This window comes from Dermacentor albipictus, chromosome 6, assembly GCF_038994185.2.
Source record: "Dermacentor albipictus isolate Rhodes 1998 colony chromosome 6, USDA_Dalb.pri_finalv2, whole genome shotgun sequence".
NCBI lineage: Eukaryota > Metazoa > Arthropoda > Arachnida > Ixodida > Ixodidae > Dermacentor > Dermacentor albipictus.
Window position 1 is genome coordinate 53,970,568 of NC_091826.1, and position 21,791 is coordinate 53,992,358.

The 21,791-nt window shown below is 47.4% G+C and overlaps 1 long non-coding RNA gene across 1 annotated transcript in view; it reads right to left on the reverse strand.

The window, feature by feature from the left end:
- Positions 1–21,791, reverse strand: part of LOC135907780 (uncharacterized) — a 242,829-nt gene that overhangs the window by 64,301 nt on the left and 156,737 nt on the right. The window contains exon 4 of the long non-coding RNA XR_010566119.1: positions 19,016–19,148. This is a non-coding gene — a long non-coding RNA (uncharacterized lncRNA). The remainder of the gene's footprint in view (positions 1–19,015; positions 19,149–21,791) is intronic.

Below are 21,791 nucleotides of genomic sequence, written 5' to 3' on the forward strand. Positions count from 1 at the left end.
CTCCCCCGACTTTGGGCCGTTATCCGCGCGTTGAGGCGTTTTTGTTTCGTGATTTGCCGTATCTCTCTTTTTTTGTCTTCGTCGAGGCAGCACAGAGCGTTTAGCCAGGCGTGTAGGTGGTTCGACTACCACGTGGCCTGCCGTCCGCTGTTGCTACCTTCATTCAGAGCGCTTTCGTAACGACATCACTTGAACTTCCGGCGTGTTTCTTTCTAAAAAAATTGTTAATTGGGGGGGGGGGCAGTAGGAGGGGGGGGGGGCGATTAGACTGTGAGTAGTTCGGGGCGAAGAGAACTTGTTTACGCGACGTCGCACTGTTTTCCCGAGTTTAATGTCGTCGCATTACCGCCTGGCTGTAACTGAACACTTTTTACTAAGGCTAATTCTTTTCCTAAACGGCTGGGCCCACGAACCGAGCATAGTTCTGCGAGCTTATCGCGTGAAAAGCGGATGCAGGTGCAACGCGTGCTCGTCTTTTCGTCTGCATATCGTTACGTCTTCATTAGTGCTTAGTCTTTGTAGCTGACAGACTCGTTGCAGTGATTAAGTTTCTTTTGGTTCTCGGCTTCAGACGCCAGCGGAAGGTGTTCAATTTTGAACAACCCACTGGTGAAGGCTTAGGCGCATCTCCCGGAATGCTTTAAGGGCAACATACCTAGGCCCGTGTGCATACCGATGCAAGGAACGTAGCGGTGTGTGCAACGGTAACGATGGAAGGAAGGATCAGGGGCATTTTCTCCACTTGGTTTCTCGTGCAATTTCACGAATGCACCCATGAGCTTCATAGCACCACTGAAATTTTGTTTCCGATCTGCCTGAAAGTATTCCGCCCACTGACAAATATTAAATGTGTCTTAATCACACAATCGCCCAAGACGCTCCTGGCGAATCTTCGGTTTAGGGCTAAATTGCTAAGAATGTCACGTAACTGCGATCATTGATATTGGACATTGTGTAACACTTGCTGTGTGTGTTGGGATGTTGGTAGCCCACATCGTATTTTAGTATATAAAAAACTTATAAACAACGAGTAAATACTATTGTTTTACGTGCCAGAACCACAATCTGATTATGAGGCACGCCGTAGTTTAGAACACCAGATCAATTTTGACCACCTGCCTTTTAGCGTAGCCGTAGCGCCGTAGCTCTCGTAAGTCAATTCCGCTGCCCTTCAAAACTTTGCGAGGGCAACCCAACTTTGACTAGCGCAAGCAATACGTGATCATCAGACATTGAGCGCATCAAGTGGAAACTTCGTCTCGTGCGCATCAATGCATCTCGCCATTGGTTGAAGCTTACGAAGCATCACGCTCGCATGCAGTCACGTGACGTTAAAGCGTCATGAAGTCCCACCAGCGCGGGCGTCAGTTCTGTGCCTCTGACGACTTTCCTCGCGGCAGCCAAACTACACCTCCTCGCGTTTGCACAGACCTGATGTGTGACGTGATCATGAGGAGACGGGATTGGATCGGATTGGACAAACTTCGCTATCACCTCGCGCCTATATTGCAACTTCTAAACTACACGTTCCCTGAGGCCTGCTACGAGGAAGACCCATGTGCACGCAAGACGCGATTCAGAACATCGCGATCTCACCGTGCGCCGGCAAATGCCAGTATCGAGAAGCGTGGCAAGTCTCCCAGAACCTTTCGCGTCTTCCAAAGGGGGGCGAAACTTACTGTCGCGGATTCTCGCGGGATTCTCGCGTATAAATCGGCATAGCGGACGTCTGGTCGTCTTCCCAGCTTGTCGTGCAGCTTGCCGCGGTTCTCGTCGGAGAAACAAAACACCGACCAAACAGCGCAAGCAAAAAAAAAAAGAGAGAGAAAGGAAAAACGCTCGCAGGAGAAAACCTGGTGGGAATCTTTACATTTACCCCCTATTCTCTTGATCGCTAGAATCGGTGTATATTTTAGGCTGCTTCTCCGCGTCGCTCGATATGAGAAGGAGGGAAGACACGTGCATACAGAACGGATGTTCCGGGCCACATTTCACCCGCCCCTAAAGCGGATATTTCTGTCTACATGTACGGTAGGCGAACATGGGCTAAGTAAATGTACTCTTTGTCTACATCTCGCAAGAAAAGAACAAGAAGACGAAGAAGAAGCAGACGAAGAAGAAGAAGCAGACGAAGAAGAAGCAGCAGACGAAGAAGAAGAAGCAGACGAAGAAGAAGAAGAAGAAGAAGAAGACGAAAAAGAAGAAGAAGAAGAAGACGAAAAAGAAGAAGAAGAAGAAGAAGGAGGAGGAGGAGGAGGAGGAGGAGGAGGAGGAGGAGGAGGAGGAGGAGGAGGAGGAGGAGGAGGAGGAGGAGGAGGAGGAACTAGGTGTAGGCAAAAATATTGTGCAGATTTCGCACACTCTAGCAATCTGTGTTATGCGGAGCATTCTGCCGATACCGGGGTAGCCAGCAGCGTTTGCGTTTCTGAAATGCGTTCCCGGACGGACGAACATGTTCGTGCAAGGTGAGCAATACGTGTATCTGACTAAGCGCGCACGTTACGACGATATTAGGATGGCGACGGCATGACGACGTAATTTTTATTGTACAGCGGCGAGCAAAAAAAATGTTATGGTGTTGTGTCGCAAACATTAACCTCACATAATAGTGAAGATGTTAACGCACCCCGTCGTTTACAGTTTGCGAGGAAATTGCAAACACTAATTCGTGCGACGCAGACGTGGGGGCCGCTATTTCGCGAGAACGAAGAAAATATAGGAAGTGCCTTCTTTTTTTATTGTTAACCCACTGGTAAAAATCGCCCGCGGCACGTAGCACAATTTCACTACTTAACTACTCTAAGCGTCACACATATTTCGCCCAAAAAAGTTAGAATGTGTAATCAATTATATATCATAACTTCCCTAATTAACTTTTAAATTAATTACTTCGCGCCACAGATCTATATCTACGAACTGTAGCCTGTCAGTTCGCAAGCCATTCGCACTTGGAACAAATTATGGGGATCACAAGCAATTTGATAATATACGTTGTCAAAGTAAATCATAAAATGCATCGGTGTTCCAGGCACTTCTGTGCTTCAGCTTGGAAAAGGGTATTTTGTTAAAAAAGTAAATGGAACATCAGTGCACCTTTGTCGCAAGCATGAAAACGTTTCCTCAAGACTGGCGCCAGTTTCGAAATACGTTCCAAGTGACTGCACCTCGCGAAATCACCGGCTCCTATTAGTAAACTGCAATATGAGCCACAATTTATTAAACTAGAAAAGCTGGAAAGTTGATTAGTGGTGTTTGGTGGATTTCGCTGGTAAACTTTAGCAAAATAAAGCTACCTTCGGCCAAGCATCCTTTATAACGAAGGACTCACATTTCTGCAAATACATTGAGGTGAAAACTTTTTCTTTCACTGCAATAACGTGTGTGTGCGTGTGTGTGTTTGTGTGTGTGTGTGTGTGTGTGCGCGCGCGTGTGTGTGTGTGTGTGTGTGTGTGTGTGTGTGTGTGTGTGTGTGTGTGTGCGTGTGTGCGTGTGTATGTGTGTGCGCGCGTGTGCGCGCGTGCGTGCGTGCGTGTGTGTGTGTGTACTGTTTTCAGTTTCTCCTTTTCCAGTATAATGTAGCACGTGAAACAGCACCCTTGTCAGTTCAAAATAAAATACACTTCCTCCGAATAACTCAGCCTGCACGGTTAAGCATTCTGGTGAGTTAGACACAATAGAATTCTTCGGCACAAAGCCATGCACGAGGAGAGGTACCTCCGTCGACATCAGGGTGAACAAAATGAACTGAGAAAGAAAAAAAAAAACACGCGGAAAAAAAATAAGAAAATTAATCAAAAGCCATTTACGCTTTCTTTTCTTTTTCCTTTTTTTTCGATAGTGTGCACAAAAGCGATGCAAAGCAGCGCTGACCAAAACCAATTTTTTTTAGTCTTGATTTCCTGTCCACCCATTTTTCCCGTCGCCCAGTTGATGATTAAGCAAATCCTAATCGCTCAAAGTTCAACCCACGACAAGAACAAAACCAAGGCAACATCATATATTACATTCCTATACAGGCACAATCAGGCAGCATGGCTAAAAACAGCTTAACGAGGTGCAGGGAGTGAGCCAGGTTAATTTATAACCCAGATCGTTAAAACTAAAAACTTTCCTCGGCACCTCGCTAGCAGCGGGAGAGAAAGTGTGTTGCTGTTGCTGGCCCGCTATCGAATACCGTTTTTCATTTCAACAAATTTGGCGGGTACTGTTACGCCTACCATTGACTGGCTTATATGCGCAAACATGGTGTTGTTAGTACTAACCGACCACGTCTGCCTCATGGTGACGGCTTGGATAAGTGCAATTGAATGCGATGCACGGATCGCGTGCGCTTTATAATCTCACTACATTTGTTTCAATCATGGTGGAACATAGTTTAAAGGCCCACATTAACGCCACTCACGAGAGCTAACATATTCACGAGACCGTCCCGGTAGCGCAACTAACTTTTCTCCTGCAGGTGCAACATTGTTTTCTTTTTTATTTAATCATGATCGCGCGAAGAAAAGCTAAAGAAGGACAAAGTTGTGTTGCGACATATACAGAAGCCGTTACCAAGTCATGACGAAAAGGGTACGACCATCGCATTCTTTTGGTGCTAACGTATGGGGCAGAAACTTGGAGGCTGATGAAAAAGTTTGAGGAGAAACAAATAACCGCGCAAAGAGCTGTGAAACGAAAATAGATAGGTGTGACGTCACGAGACACGAAGACAGCGGTGTGGTTTAGAGTGCATACGGGGGTTTAGCCGACATTCTAGTTGAGATTATCAGGGAACAACTGGAGTCGAGCCCACCCATGTAAGGCGTAGGGCAGATAACCACTCATCTATTAGAGTCACATAATGGGTGCCAAGGGAAGGGAAGTACAGCCGCAGAGGCCAGATGATTAGGTGATGCGATGAGATTAGGATAGAGAGATAGATAGAGAGAAGTGCAATTTACAGGAAAGGCAGATAGGTAGACCTGAGCTGGCGGGCTCTAGCACGCTACTCTGCGCTGGGAAAGAAAGAAGGGGAGTAAAGGAATTGGTTGAATGACGAGGAGGAAAAGAGAAGGAGAGGGAGGATGCGTGCCAATACGCTACACAGCCGCCCTACTAAAGATCATCATTTGGTCACGTGTCATGCAGGATCTTCGCCAACGGTGTCGTTATCTGCTTCGCAGTTGCAGTATGGACCATGGGCCGTGGCTAGCTGAAAATCGCTGGGAGAAGCCTTTGTGTGGAAGTGGTCACAAAATAGACTGATGATGGTGAATATGAATACGCCTCACAGTCAAACAACGCGCGCAATATTACTCTGGTCAACCCGTCAACCCGACGTGCTTAAGCAAGACGCTTGTGTCGGCTGCGCTTTCAAAATCGATTCGGCCTTGCCCACCTGAATCGCGTTAAACAAAAAAAGTCAGCAAGATCTAAGAGGCTAAGGCTGTACAAAAAAATAACAAAAGAAGAGCAAGACCAGCAAATGGTGTCTAGGAAGCATTGCGGAAAAGCCACTTAACTAAAGCCCGACGAGAACAACTTAAGGCGGTGGCGTAAAATCTGGTTCTTACCTCGAAATTGCTCTCTTTTTTTCCAGGCAGGATAAGCCGGATCATCTGATTTTTCAATTTGTTGCCTTTACAGTCATCAATCGGCTGATGCTTCTGAACAGGATGTCGAAGAGATTAAGCTTGTTTCAGTTTTCTTGGCGGCGACCGATTGTCGCGCTTAGTTTTGAACGCGCACCTTGGCCGTCTCGGCAACATGCTTACCTACGCCGTTGTTGTTTTAGCTGTTTTATTTTACAGAAAAGCAGTTTAGTAGGAGTTCTACGACAGTTGGGACGTCGTGGTCGAGCTCAAACGTGGTCAGAGCCCTGCATCTGCTTTGAAACGTAAAGATAAGAAATGTGAAATAAGCGATATCTCGCGTATGTCTCATTTGAATACACAGCAACCTACAGGCATGGCTATTTTTAACCAGCAATATTTTTTAGAGGTATTCGAATGGCGATGCATCGGAATCGAATAGAACACAAATATTCGATAAAAACGACCTTCGCAAATCGAATCTAATACCAAATATTCGCAATTTCTAAACAATGTGAAATGTAACGTATCTACGCAGTCGGTTTCACAATAATATACCTTTTTAGGTTGTGCGATACACCATGGTGCCGTTAACTGCTAGAGTTCGAGTCAGCTGAGAACCTTGCACACGAGAAACTAAGCAGAGGCGATCGCATCTGGAGCATACGGGGGTTTAGCCGATATTCTAGTTGAGACTATTAGGGAGCCACTGGAGTCGAGCCTAACCATGTAATGCGTAGGGCAGATAACCGCTCGTCTATTAGAGTCCCATAACGGGTGCCAAGGGAAAGGAAGTACAGCCATGATGGAGAACGTGAGCACCATGTCCCCAGATGAAGCACAATAGAGTGCAGTGCTCGGTGAAGGCACCAAGGGCAATACTACAGCATAGCACGCCGTTTCCAAGGAATTTCCAAGCGTGGCGAGATCGGTAAACTAATAAATTTCTACGCCTAAATCGACACGACAAACTCATATGTAGCCCAAAGGCGAGCTGTGCTCACTTAACGACTGGAGAGAATTTGCGTGCAGAAGGAAATCACTACGGGTTCGCTCAGGTAACGGTTCGCCCGCTCGACAATTCATGAAGTAGACTCATTTTAATGCGTATCGACTTGCATCAGTATTTCTCCCTGTAGGCTGCAAACAGACGTTGTCCGTTATAATCTTCCAGCGGAACGAAGGAAGGAAGGCAGGAAAAAGTGGAGAAGGAAAGGCAGGGAGGTTAACCAGTTTAGCTTAACCGGTTTGCTACCCTACACATGGGAGAGGGATGGGGCCGATGAAAGATGGGGAAGGGGAAGAGAGAGAGAGCACATAGCAATAGCGGAACAAATATTCGACAACTTAGTATAAGGAACACTCGAAGCGATTGCGAATCGAATATCAAAGGCCGTGTTACCTGCGTTCGAAATTCCGAATATTCGCGCATGTCTTGCTTCCGTTTCTCGCGTCACTTTATACCAACACGTCCTAGATAGCAGGCCCGTGCGTTATGCTTTATGACGTCACGCTACTTGGAGGACCGAGATTTCCAGTGACAAGCCCGGCGTGGCGAAACCTATGACGTCAAAATCGCCGCGGCTTACTCGGGAGTGCGCCAATTAGAGAGAGAGAAAGCAAGGACAGGAAAGGCAGGGAGGTCAACCAGAAGAGCATCCGGTTTGCTACCCTACACTGGGGGTGGGGGAAAGGGGAATATAAAGAGGAAAGAATGAAGAGAGTAAGCAATGAATGCGTGTGGGAGGGACATTATACAGAGGGACGCTATAAACGGTCTCTTAAGCAGGTGCACTTCAAGAATTGCACTAGTGCACCAATCGCGCCCATTAGATACTGTGGCAGTCGGGCAAGGCAGCATGACTTCACGGATCGAAGTGCACGGCCTTGTGCTATCTAGGAGGCGTTGGTTACCCTGGCTCCACGTCGGAGAAAGAGAGAGAGAGACTGAAGAGGAAGAGACGCTATTTTCTGCAACATCAGCGCCTACGCTTTGGAGGTCAGCTATATCGGTTTGTACGGCTGCGGCGAAGAAAGCTGACTGTGTGGGGCTTCGACGCAGCCTGCGTGGGTGAGCCATCACTAGATGAACAGCCAGCCAGCCCACTGCGGCTCGAATGCAGCGGCAAGTGCTACATCGTTCGAACGAGGCTGTGAGAGCCAGCAGACATACCCCTCGGTAGTTCCGAAGGGGTGAGAGAACTCGCTTATGCAACATCGCCGCATTCAATGCGTATCAGTTGGGTTAAATCTACACTTATCTGCAAATTTTCGTTCTGTGAATTCTTGACTTTCGCCAAAGCATCACGGGGGGGGGGGGGTGAGGGGGGGCTACGTGACCGGTTGTGGGTCGATGCCGCTCCTGCTAGTATACTGCCTCCTCAACAAAGTTCCCCCTCTAATTCATTTAGGATTCTTTTATTCATCCCCTACAAACGCATGCCAATGCGCCACCCTTTTCAAGCCGAGCTTTGTTTGTGTTTGAAAAAAAGTTTATTTCAACAAAACACGATAGGAACACTGAGTCACAATGAGGAGACAATTCCACCAAGACTATAACATCAACAAAGTACGAAGCATTGTATACGAATCCTCCCGCATTTTCCTGACCGCGACTAGCTGCTGGTGTCTCGGCGAACCGCTCACACGCTGAGCACTAACATATTTACTACCCTCACAAGTGTCCTGGTTGCTGGCCTCGTTTTCTACGGAACTACGCGTAAATTCAACAAATGATACCAAACTATTATAATTAAAAGAAATGTACGACGTTGAAAGCCCGCTTCCTTTAATAAAACCAACCTTCTTTGTGCCTGCGTTTCCATGGTTTTGGGGATTTCCGCATCTGCTCGGTCGGTCTGTCGGTGAGTAAAGTGCAGTTTACCATTGCACCATCTCCAGATCGGCCCACTCTAGACGGCGTGCTACCCTGGACAGAATGTCGCAGCAAAAGGGGGGCCAATCCCGAAAACAGCATATGTACGGTCACGTTAGTTCCGTGGTGGAGGTCTCCCCCCCCCCTCCACCCGCCCCTGCGTCTTACTGTCTTCACTGGCAGGTAGATAATCACTATGGTGCAAAACGCTGTATACAATGCAATCAGTTCCGTGGCATCCCTTTAACCACTTCAAGAAAGCTGCGCGTCACAGATTCCAACATTGTGGTTTGGATAGGCCTGCACGGTGGTTTACAGAACGTTTAATGGTAATTTACAGGGCACCTCCACCTGCCCTGGTCAGGGCAGTCTGCCCAAGAAATCACTGATATTATTTTTTCCTTAGAGTAAATAAAAGAAACGAAGGAAGTATAATATAGAGTTTCTACCAGCCCGAATTAGCAAAACTGGTTAAAAATCAAGCGCCGACGATGAAAACACTTTCAGCGCTGTCCCGTGTTGTGGCTAGCCTTTGTTCCCGTAGGCTTGATTTCGGCGAAAAGTGCAAAACAAACTTGCGCGACAACGGAAGCTGCGCATATGGTATCTAAGAAACTGAGCGGAGAAGTGTCCGCCTGTAGTGAAAACAACTTTATCTCGGAAAACGTCAGAACGGGAAGCGGAACACGTCCCCGATGTCTGTCCATGCAAGTGAAGCGTTCTTAGTTTCGGAGAACGGCGCACTGAAACACCAAAACAGCATGTGTACAACGTGCAGGGTATCTATATTTAGAAATTTCGGTACTCCTACGCCACAGTGTGATAAAAGACGGAAGCGAATTTCGAGGACGAACGCGTCTACCTTCTTTGTAAGCTGAACTATGCGCACGCCCACTTTTCTAAGTTAGCGCGGGCAACGCCGTTAATGTGACGAGCGTCTGAAAGCGCTGGCTTATACGAGGGCCAGTTCGCAAGCCGCTTTTCCTCCACCTTTTTAAGGAATGCGCTGCTGGTAAACCCGGCTTTAAGGAAGGAAGGAAGAAGTGGAGGAGGAAGGCAGGGAGGTTAACCAGTTTAGCTTAACCGGTTTGCTACCCTACGCATGGGAGCGGGATGGGGGGGGGATGAAAGATGGGGAAAGGAGAGATAGAGAGCACATAATGCGGCACACATATCGTTAGTTACAGTCTGTCACGCTTTCGCGCTACGTGACATCACTGTCACAGCCGCTTGTCCAAGCCCGTCTCCTTTATAAACCGAAGTGGTCCCTTCGTCGCCTTCAGCTGCGATGTCTTCTGTCGGCGATATGTGAAAACAGTTGCAACTGACAATGGTCTATTGTCAAGGTTCTAAAAGGAAGACCCATCGGCATATGTGTTTCATACGATAATTACTAGAGGGAAATCTGGCGCTAGAGTCCGCTGGATTTGTCTGGATTTCATCCTTCCGCCTTCCCAAACAGCTTCGTGGCTTTGCAAATTGGTCATTTTTAACAAGATGTTGGGTAATAAAGCGATATAAGTTATGGGGTCTTACGTGCCAAAACCACTATCTGACAATGCGGCACGCCGTAGTGGAGGACTGCGGAAATTTCGGCCACCCGGGGTTCTTTAGGGGCACCTAAATCTAAGTACACGGGTGTTTTCGCATTTTGCCTCCATAGAAATGCGGCCGCCGTGGCCGGGATTCGATCCCGCGACCTCGTACTCAGCAGCCCTGCACCATAGTCACTGAGCAATCACGGTGGGTAATAAAGTAATTTAAGAAACATTAATAAACATGATATAAACACAGGAGATATGGTGGAGAAGCCCGTTATTGAAAACGTTACGCCACGGAGACATGTATCGACAAGCGGCACATACTTACAACGCCCTTAGGAATTTGTCGCGGGCCTTCCCCCTACCGCTGTGTAGTGTACGCGCTTTGTTCGTGCTTGTCTCCCTTTCTTTCTATCTCCCCCTTCCACCCTGTTTCTCTTTTTATCCCCCTTAACCCTTCCCCCTGCGCAGAGTAGCCAACCGGAACTACATCTGGTTAACCTCCCTGCCTTTCTCTGCATTATTTTCTCTCTCCCTCTCTCTCTCTTTCTCTCTCTCTCTCTCTCGCGGGCCAGTGAGCGCGTTGAGATGCTCGGCGCGTTACGGTTTGGCCACCTCGGCAGGCTGAATTGCTGCAATTAGTGGCAATCGTGCGTGTTCACAGTGTCTTCTTCACTTAGAAAAGTGTAGATTGCACTGATATTTAGGACACTGAAGGTAGATAAAGCGTTACAAACCAAGCCGCGAGAACGTCTGAATCCTCGAGCACCAAGATCAGACAGATCCATGTAGCTACCCAACATTCCATGGAGGAAGGAAATAGTAGGAGGGAGCATTGCGCAAGACAATTGAAGCCAAACGGTATGGCCCAACACGTGAGAGAGAGAAGTGGTTCTTGGGGGGAAGGAGAAAAGGCTGGCGCTATTTTCTGCAACCCATGCGGGAGCACGGCTCAGCGCCAGCAGGGTGGAGGGGGTGGGGTTAAAAGAGAGAGAGGATAGGAGGGAGAAAGGTAGAGGGTCGTAGAGATGGAAGCGAAGTAGTGGCCGATCAGGAAGCCCGAGGTGAACGCAGGTCATAGTGCGTGGTTGGTTTTAGTACTCCCGCTCTGCAGGCAGAGCCACGGCAGAGAAGCTGAACAAGCGCCCACCGAATAAAAACTACCTGCACATAGAGCTACTGCGAACCAATCGTCTCGGCAAACCTCGATTCTTGCTGCGTTGTCTCAGCGCAAAAAGTCACGTGTTAGGTCACCACTGTGGCTACACGGAGCGTTCGCTTGCTAAGCTGGCTGCATGACGTCATGCTCCCTCCTATTCCCGTAGTGCCTGAGCGATCACAGCGCCAGAGTTCCCTCTGGTGATTATTGAGGAAACTGACCATTGGTATACGCACGCACGCACACACACACACACACACACACACACACACACACACACACACACACACACACACACACACACACACACACACACACACACACACACACACACACACACACACACGCACGCACGCACGCACGCACGCACACTACATACTAATGCGCACAACGTTTGCCATCGCCTGGTATCTTTCTCGCGTTAGCCGTCGTTTTTTTTTACGTGTGCCTATTATCTCGTTTTATTATTACGTCCCTCGAATTTATTCCGCCGGATTCGGGTGGATCACTTGCTGCACTTGTACGGGTGACGGGGTCACCTCAAATTAGCCAGCGTGCACGAAGGGGTTTCGAAGCGTCTTTTCCATTCCTGGACAAGAGTCCGGTGACTGCCATTTCATTTCCGCCATAGCAAACCGCTTACGGCCTCGTACCGTGATCGCGTGCGCCCCTTACCCGCATCGGGCCTCAGGTATGGAGGAACAAAGGACTGCAGACTTCCAGCCGGGCGTTCCCCCAAGAGGGTTGGGAAAACCTGCGATGGATTGATTGTGGCCTCTCCGCTGTGTCCGGTGCTTCTGCGACCAGCAGGCGGACGCCCTGATTTCCCAGCGGGGCTCGCACGTGGTACCGCTTCGTCCGTCGTGACGTTACGGTCTCTGCCGGCCCGGTCAAGTGTTTATTGGGTCGCCGCGGAAGTCCCAAAAGCTTTCCACTTCCGACCCGAGAAAGCGACCCAACCACTGACGTGGGTCTTTCATTTCCGCTCTTCGCCGTTGAGAAGTGTGTAGTAAGCACTGGTTCGGGCGAAGTGCGCGAGCCTAAATGCGAGGCTCACTTTGCGCTAACCTTAGAAGCACGGTAAGGATTCATGAATCTCACAAAACTGATCGCTCAAGGTAAAGTTACATGCATACATACGTATATACATACATGCATGCATACATACGTACATACATGCATACATAAATACGTACATACATATATACATACATACATACATACATACATACATACATACATACATACATACATACATACATACATACATACATACATACATACATACATACATACATACATACATACATACATACATACATACATACATACATACATACATACATACATACATACATACATACATACATACATGCATGCATGCATGCATGCATACATACATACATACATACATACATACATACATACATACAGAGAGAGAGAGAGAGAGAGATGCAAATGAAAGGAAGGCAGGGAGGTTAACCAGACTTAAAACGTCCGGTTTGCTACCCTGCACTAGGAGAAGGGAAAGGGGAAATAAAGACGGAAAGAAGAGCGTGACAAAAATGAAAGCATGAGAAAAAAAATTTGAGAAGGGACGAAATGGGGTCATTAGAGTCTTTCTAATAGGCCACTGTCACGTAGAAAAGTCAACAGAGCCTTGACCGACTTTTGCTGCGACGACAGTTCACGTCGGCATTCCAAAACTGACTGTTCTGAAAGTGGCCTGTCGTCAAGGCGCGCCAACGCGGTCGCTAGTGACAGCCGGTGCGCGCTGTATCGAGGACAGTGGCAAAGCACGTGTTCGATAGTCTCTTCGCCGCCGCAGTGTCTGCAAGCCGCGCTGTCATCCATACCGACTCGGAAGGCGAAGGATCTTGTATAGGCGACACCAAGCCACAGTCGGCAAAGTACTGCTGTTTCGAGTCGAGAGAGTCTAGGCGGGGGTCGAAGTCGAAGGGATGGGTCCAGTCGGTGTAGACGTGTATGCTTTAGGCTGGGTGTGTTCCATAAAGTTTTGATGGCTTCATTTGCAAGCACACGAATTTTCGTTGCAGCGTCTGTTCTTGAGAATGGAATGGAGTCTTGTAAGCCCTCCTCGTGTGCAGATCGTGCTGCTGCGTCGGCAAGTTCATTGCCCATTATGCCACAGTGGCTTGGAATCCACTGCAACGTGATGTCGTGTCCTTGCTCGACGAGGTGGTGAAGCAGCAATCTGATTTCCATAACTAGTTGTTCGTGGGGTCCTCGGCGTAGGGCAGAAACCAAACAATGAAGAGCAGCCTTGGAGTCAGTGAACACGCTCCATTTCCTGGGTAGCTCTTCAGAAATTACACGAAGTGCACAACGAATAGCAGCAAGCTCCGCGGCAGTCGATGTAGTCTGGTGAGATAGTCGAATCTTAATTGTGGAAGGTTTTGCAGGAAAGATCACCGATCCTGCAGACCCATTCACCGTGGTGGAAGCGTCAGTATAAAGATGATGATGCTCGTTGTAAGTCTCATACAGCAAGAGCAGTGAAAGCTGCTTGAGTGCTGGAGACGAGAGTTGGGCCTTTGTTCGTATTCCTGGTACCATTAGTCGAACATTTGCTCTAGCCAAGCACCATGGTGGAAACGGAACTTTCGCTGGAGCTGTATAACCTGATGGAAGGTATGCACGATAAGGCAGGACTGTACATACATACATACATACATACAGGCACGTACCCAGGGGGGGGCCCGGGGGGGCCCGGGCCCCCCCCGAAATCAGATGGCATACCCCCCCCCCTCCCTACCCACGCCACCACTCCTCACACATTCCTAAAGCGCTGCCAGATCAATGTTGAGACTTGGCAGCTATTCATCGGTCAGCATTATGCTGCCTTTTTCAGTCCTTTTGGATGGCAGTAGTTATCAGCATCTCTTGGGATGTGAAGGCCAGTTTTCTCATAGATTCGGCGCCCGCGAGATTAACTCGAGATGCGTTCATTTGTCACCATCCATTCAACTGTCACGCGCATAGCTGTTGCTTTTGTTAGTTCAACCTTCTTTGTTTAGGCTGATCCTGGGACCAGGAAAGGGATGCGGCTGTTACTCAGCTGGTCTGTACTCTCGTGGAACGAGTTGCGGGCGGAGAAAACGCCAATTGCGTTTAACTTTTCCTTTTGCTTCATCATTTCCTTGAATGACAGCTCGTCGCGACGCTGGCAGATGACCGGAATCATATACACGTGATATGGGTTAGATAAGGTGGGAAATAAAATAATGTGAAACAGCGTCCATCACGAACACCTGCAACAACCCTCAAACCCATAATCAAGATGACTGTCGCCCGTTACCTCGTCTGGTTTTTCCCTAATTGTATAGCACTTTTCGTGCAAAATTGGCAACTGGAAACAAAAATCGCAAGGAGTTGAGAAATCAAGCGATCTACTAAGGGAGAGAGCCAAGGCAACAACCAAACTGCAAGGAAAAGCGAATTTAACAACAAATCTAACAAATATAACCGTTGCTTCGTAAAATATTTATGGATCAACATCTTTTTATTTAAATAGGAAGTAGAGAAAACGCCGTCGGAAGCGGAGAACATTTACGTGTTTTGAATGACGCTTCTACAGTTGTCGGTCGAACCGCCTCACGTAGACACTTCTCTGTTGTGCTTATGTGGGTGTTTTTCTAACCTTTCGCGGTGGGCGCAGTACGTCCACAATCGCAGTATCCTGCGCTCTACGCGGTTGTATGGGACTGGCGGCCACACAGCGGTACGCAACTTCCCAAATAACAACACGAGTCGTTTTCGCACTTGGAGCAGTAAACGAGGAATCCAAAAGAACTGTGATATTTCTGCAAATATATATTTCGCTGTAATTCTTCCAGAGCTAATACAAAAATGCTGCTATAGTCGGAGACAACTTAAGTCTACAGTGAAGCCTCGCCCACGCCCTCATTACAACCAGCCACTGTTCCTCCACGAGGCTGCAAATAATCCGTACTTCAAACTTTTCCTGTTACCCAAATAAGGCGGTAACCACAAGAAAGTAAAATTATTAGCGCTTAATTTTACACGTTTTCCCTCGCCTATTACAGTGGAATGACGAAAGCCTAATTCTTTATTGAACTGAAATGCTTGCTTCGCTGCAACTATTTATTGTCAAGCTTCACTTCAGTTGGCAGTGAAGTTTCATGAGTGAAAAGAACTGTACAGCAGACTTTTGAAGAGTGAAATATTCTCAGACTCCGTACACTTTGTCCATGTCTGTTGCATACCTCATTGGTTCCGCCGATGGAAAAACTCTTCAAGAACAGCGGACGATCCGGAGCTATCAAGCACGACGCCATTTTGATAAGGCCGCATGACGATGATTTTGTTTGCTTCTGTGATTAACTGGCGGAGTAATATTGCTACATGCGTGTGGTATTTGTTTGAACGAGGCGCGTGGGTGTCATCACTCCAGAAAAGAGGAGGAAGAACGAACTGGGCTCGCGCTGTGAATCGAACCGGTCAGCGCTGCAAGCGTTGTTGTAAATATAACCTATAAATAGTTTCTCGTCTTACTGACTCATCTTTCGCGTAAGAATATCTACAGAGGTTCTACAGCTACCTTAACTCTACACAAGAAAAGCAGGGAGATACCTATAGAGAAAGGGGTCAGACAGGGAGACACAATTTCTCCAAAGCTATTCACTGCTTGCTTAGAAGAATTCAAGCTATTAAGCTGGGAAGGCTTAGGAGTAAATATCGACGGCGAATATCTCATCAACCTTCGGTTTGCCGATGACATTGTTCTCTTCAACAACAATGCAGACGAGTTACAACAAATCATTGGAGACCTTAACAGAGAGAGTGTAAGAGTGGGGTTGAATATTAATATGCAGAAGATAAAGATAATGATAAATAGCCGGGCAAAGGAACAAGAGATCAGGATCACCAGTGGGGCCTCTAGAGACTGTGAAGGAGCACGCTTACCTAGGTCAATTAATCATAGGGAACCCTGATTATGAGAAGGAAATTCACAGAAGAATAAAAATGGGTTGGATCGCATACGGCAGACATTGCCAGCTCCTGACTGGAAGCTTGCCATTATCATTGAAAAGTAGGATGTGCAATCAGTGCATTTTGCCAATGCTGACATATGGGGCAGAGAGTCGGAGACTGACAAAGATGTTTGAGAGCAAGGACCACGCAAAGAGCGATGAAACGAAGATTGCTAGGCATAACATTAAGATACAGAAAGACAGTTGTTTGGATCAGAGAGCAAACGGGTATAGACGATATTCTAATTGACATCAAGAGGAAAAAATGGAGTTGGGCAGGTCATGTAATGCGCTGGTTAGATAACCGTTGGACCATTAGGGTTGCAGAATGGGTACCAAGGAAAGGAAAACGCAATCGAGGATGACAAAAGACTAGGTGGAGCGATGAAATTAGGAAATTCGCGGGCGCTAGTTGGAATCGGTTGGCGCAGGACAGGGGTAATTGGAGATCGCAGGGAGAGGCCTTCGTTCTGCAGTGGACTTAAAGCAGGCTGATGATGATTATGATGCTGATGACGACGACGACGACGACGATGATGATGATGATGAAGGTGGTGGGCCCCCCCCGAAAAAAAATCCTGGGTACGTGCCTGCATACATACATACATACATACATACATACATACATACATACATACATACATACATACATACATACATACATACATACATACATACATACATACATACATACATACATACATACATACATACATACATACATACATACATACATACATACATACATACATACATACATACATACATACATACATACATACATACATACATACATACATACATACATACATACATACATACATACATACATACATACATACATACATACATACATACATACATACATACATACATACATACATACATACATACATACATACATACATACATACATACATAAATACATACATACATACATACATACATACATACATACATACATACATACATACATACATACATACATACATACATACATACATACATACATACATACATACATACATACATACATACATACATACATACATACATACATACATACATACACGCGCACACACACACACATTGTAGTAAGATAAAAAGCTGAACTGCGCATACTCAGAGCAGTACTCGGTATAAGGAGGTAATGTATACTCACTCAAAACGAAATTTAAATTAGCGATGACCTGCTTCTTGCTTAAATAAATTTCGTCCGTGGCCGCGCTGCAGTACTCAAATTTCCACTACGTCACACAATTTCGTCCTCTTATTCTATTCCCGAGCCATTTCGCTTGATCGGATTTCTCTGTAATTTTTATCAGTGGACAAAATTGCAACGACAAAGAAAGCTGTTGAACGTGCACGTTAATTTGTGTCCGTGTGTACACGGAGAAAGAGAAAAGCGAAAAGCCCGGGTTTGACTTGTCTGTTCTGTCTACCCGTCCACCATTGTCACCCCGCCTGCCTAAGAAAAATAAACGGGTAAAAAAAGGAAGCTGCCAGAATACACTTCAGAAACGCCCAACGTCGCTCTGGTGAGATTTAATGAGAAAAAGTATCACTGACAGCAGCTGATGTGAGTGTCATACTTTTGCTCATCGCAGAACTTGCAGCGCGATATGATACCGACTCGTGGAAGGAAGCATAATGCTTTTTTTTTGCTGAATTTCTTGTATTTTTTGCACTCGTCCTTATATAGTAACTTGTGTCCCCCAGCTCAAAATTATATCCTTCTGGGGCCATGCCTCCGACGCACTATTACTTCATATCCATCACAACAAAGCCAATCTGTGCCATGTCACCAATGTTATACTTTCTAATTTTGAAGTTTTCTGCTCCACTTACGTAATACAACGAGAGTGGCTTCTAAAGAAAGCACATTATGTGATGTAGATACTTGCTCTTTTGACGCTACTATAACACGCAACGGTGCTCGGCGATTGATCGCTTTACTTTGCGACTGATCGATACATAGCTTAGTTGTAATTTTGTTTCCTCAACCCGGTAAATCGTTCGGTCACAGCGTAGGGCTTGAACGAAAGGAGCGAAGCACGCGCAAGAAAAGTTGCGCACTTAGTTGCCTGCGGATTGGCTTCACTATCACGTAATTTCCGTGAGCTGCGTCGGGGTCATTCTGGTTAGGACAGAATGGTATACGCAGCCTAGGAGATCTGACGATATATGCATGCATATGTGACCTCGAAACTATCCGCGGTTACTCATGGCTATTTACGGCTTCCCGTGATTCCCACGAAGAGGGTTATTCTTTTGATCTAAGTGACTACCTCAAGAGTCTGAACAATAGACGACGGCTTTTTACTGTCCACCTGTCAGACTATGAGGAATGTGATATATATGAACTATTTATTTATTTATTTATTTATTTATTTATTTATTTATTTATTTATTTATTTATTTATTTATTTATTTATTTATTTATTTATTATCTCTTTAATTGGTCATTGGCCGACCAGCGTTTGGCTATGAACGATCACACAGCTGAAATGTTTCACTTCACCAATGAACCCTTTTCATTCATTTAACAATATATAGTTGCGTGGAGAAGCCGGTGACGTCCATCGTCCAGGTTTCGTCAACCTTTAGATTCATTCATTCATTCACAAAAATTTATTAGCGTCATGAAGCCCGGTCTTTTCAGACCGAGGCGGGCCGCGTCTGATGGCTTTACCTAAATGGCAGTTTAATTGGCAAAATTGAAACACCGCCCAATTTTTCTGGCTAAGCATTTCACCGGACGCCGAGCGCCAATGCACTGCCCCTTCGTAATTTGCTCCCACCGAATCTCGACGCGAAAGGTCATAAAACGAAACTGAAAGAGGTGAACTCACTCTTTGACGTCATCCGCGCACCACCCACGCGTCGTAGTATGCCTCAGTTGGTACGGCTAAGATGGTCGCCATTCGCTGCCACCGGATTACAAAAGAGTTGACTCGAGTCCGCCGCTCTCGCCATGTCGCTCTCCTGCGCAAGTGTAATCCGGAAATGAACCCTTCCGAAGTGTCGATCCCGAAAGGGTGTAAAATTACTCCCGAAGAAGGAACCGTAAGGATTAAAGGGAAACGTGGAGAGCTTGGCGTTTAATTTAAAGAGCTATTCCTTCCTTCCTTCCTTCCTTCCTTCCTTCCTTCCTTCCTTCCTTCCTTCCTTCCTTCCTTCCTTCCTTCCTTCCTTCCTTCCTTCCTTCCTTCCTTCCTTCCTTCCTTCCTTCCTTCCTTCCTTCCTTTCAAGAATATAGCTACACCGGAACATCGCGCTGATATGGTTAGATTACCCAGAGAGACGCCGGCCAGCAGCGTGGGAGACGAGTTGCATGACGTAGGTGGAAGCCATTTGAATCCACAGGGAGCCACAAATGACGTCATGGTAAAGCGAGATCCACGCAACAGCAGTGGCGTTCGGAGCGCAGCCACGCGATATTTTCATCGATTTCTTTTATCGGCAAGGTTTGCGTCTCTCTTAGTGCGCCGTTACCTGTCTCTGACATCAGATATGAAACGAGGGTTGTAGAGACACACCGCTATATCACCGTACAATCCTACAAAAGAAGTAAAAAAAAAAGAGGGGGAGAGGGGTGGGTTTAGGTCACAGAGTTTTCTACAACAGTCGCTAGAGGAAGTTCCAGCGCTGCGATCACTCAGTTGCCATGGGAATAGTGGTTATCTCGTGAATCTTCTTTTAAATATTCGCGCTGTGTGCCTTCAGAAGTTCATGTAACGTTATTTATTACGCTTCGTCCTTGCAAGTTTCGAAGCGCTCATTGTTTCCCGAACCCAGCATGGCAATTAGTCTCTGCGATATCTGCGTAATCACTGCGAGTTGCGAAACTTATTACACAGTACGGCATTGAAAGGTTTCGGGCGCAACTTGGAATCAGCTAGCGCAAGACAGGGGTAACTGGAGATCGCTGGGAGAGGCCTTCGTCTGCGAGTAAACATAAAATAGAATGATTATGATGATGATGAATGTGATGGTGATGATGATGATGATGATGATGATTAACTTGGCAGTAATAAAGTCGTTTCACGCCAGAAGGACGAAGTTTAGACAGATCCACATAATAAACACCATGCAGCAGCATCAAGCGCCGTGCCTGCAGCTCCCGTAGACATTAGCGATAGAGTTTCTAGTCATTTTTGTAGGGAAACTCAATGGGCAATGTTACCTTGTACGAAGGGGGGGGGGAAAGAAAGGAACGAAATCTAGGAGGGAGCATGACATCAGGCATCTAGCCTCGGCAAGCCAACCTCCTCTGACGCCACTCCTCCTTCTCCCCTGGGCACGTTGACTCTTGGGAAGTGTAGGCGCTTCATGGTTGCCGGAGCTTTCAGAGACAATGTTTGGTTCGCGGTAGCTCTTAGTGACACCTTCGCCCCGATCCACTCTCCGTCATAGCCACCGCGCGCTCGGCATCTAGGTGCTACCGCTTACACGCGGTATCGGCCCAATTCCCTCGAGCATTTTCTTCGCGTTTTTTCCTTCTTTACGACACGGCGTTAAGGTTGTCACGTGACGCTTCTCTTTTTCATTTCCTCCGCCAATGTAATGCATAGGCGCGCCGCCTCGCAAACTGCGCTAGCGCGCCTCTGCGCGTCGGCGAGGACTGCGCATGCGTCGACGAAGGAACGACGAACCCACCTCCCCTCCCCCCCTCCTGGCGCTCAACAGGTAGGCCGTGCGCCACGTTGGCTGCGCGCTATTCCCGGCTCACGCTGCGGTGACCGGCGGCGGCGGCGGCATCTAGGGTGGAATGGCCAGGTATTGATTGGGGGAGGCCGGGTTCGGGCTCCCCCCCACCAGGGCTTCAGCCGGCGCGCGAGAGAAACCGGGCCCAGTCACACAGTGGTCCGCTGCTTTTCGTCGGTTCCTCGCAACCCTCACCCGGAGACCATTCCCCCCACCCCTTCTCAACCGAACCTCCATATACACACCGCTCCTTCTCGTTCTTGCGGTGTCGCGGGTTTTTCTTGTTTCTTTCACGCCTCCTTTTTTTCCCCTCTTTTGGCCAGTGAGGGACGGGGTGAGGGTGTTTCTCTCGCGCGCCCTTTTTTTTCCCTTCTATTTGCACTCGTTGCGTAGCTGGCCGCTTCGTTGGGGAGACGTTCCGTTGAGTGGCCCTCTGTGTGCGAGTCACCGCCGGTTCTGGCGTTTCTCTCGGCTCTCGGCAATTCCTCTATGCTAAGAGCCCGTTCGTGAATTGCATCCCCGCACTCCACAACTACCCTGGTGTTAACAGCGCAAAACGTAGAGACGAGAAGACAAAACCCGAGACGAAAAGACGATGCTGCGAACGCTCGCGGTGTCCTCTTTCTCGTCTCCTGTGCCCGTCTACGTTTTGCGCTCTTAAACACCCGGATGGAAAAACCAACGAGCCCAAGCTGCTGTTCAACAACTACGTCACCCGGCACCAAGCTCAAGTGCGGCAAGACAAAAAAAATGAAATTGATTCTGCGGTTTTAGGGGACCAAACGAGGATATGTTTACGAGTCACGCCGTCGTGGGAGACTCCGGATTAATTTTGACCACCGGGGGTACTTTAACGTGCACCTAAACCTAATTAAACAAGCATTTGCATATTTCGCCTCCAGTGCGTTAAGAGACGTTTTC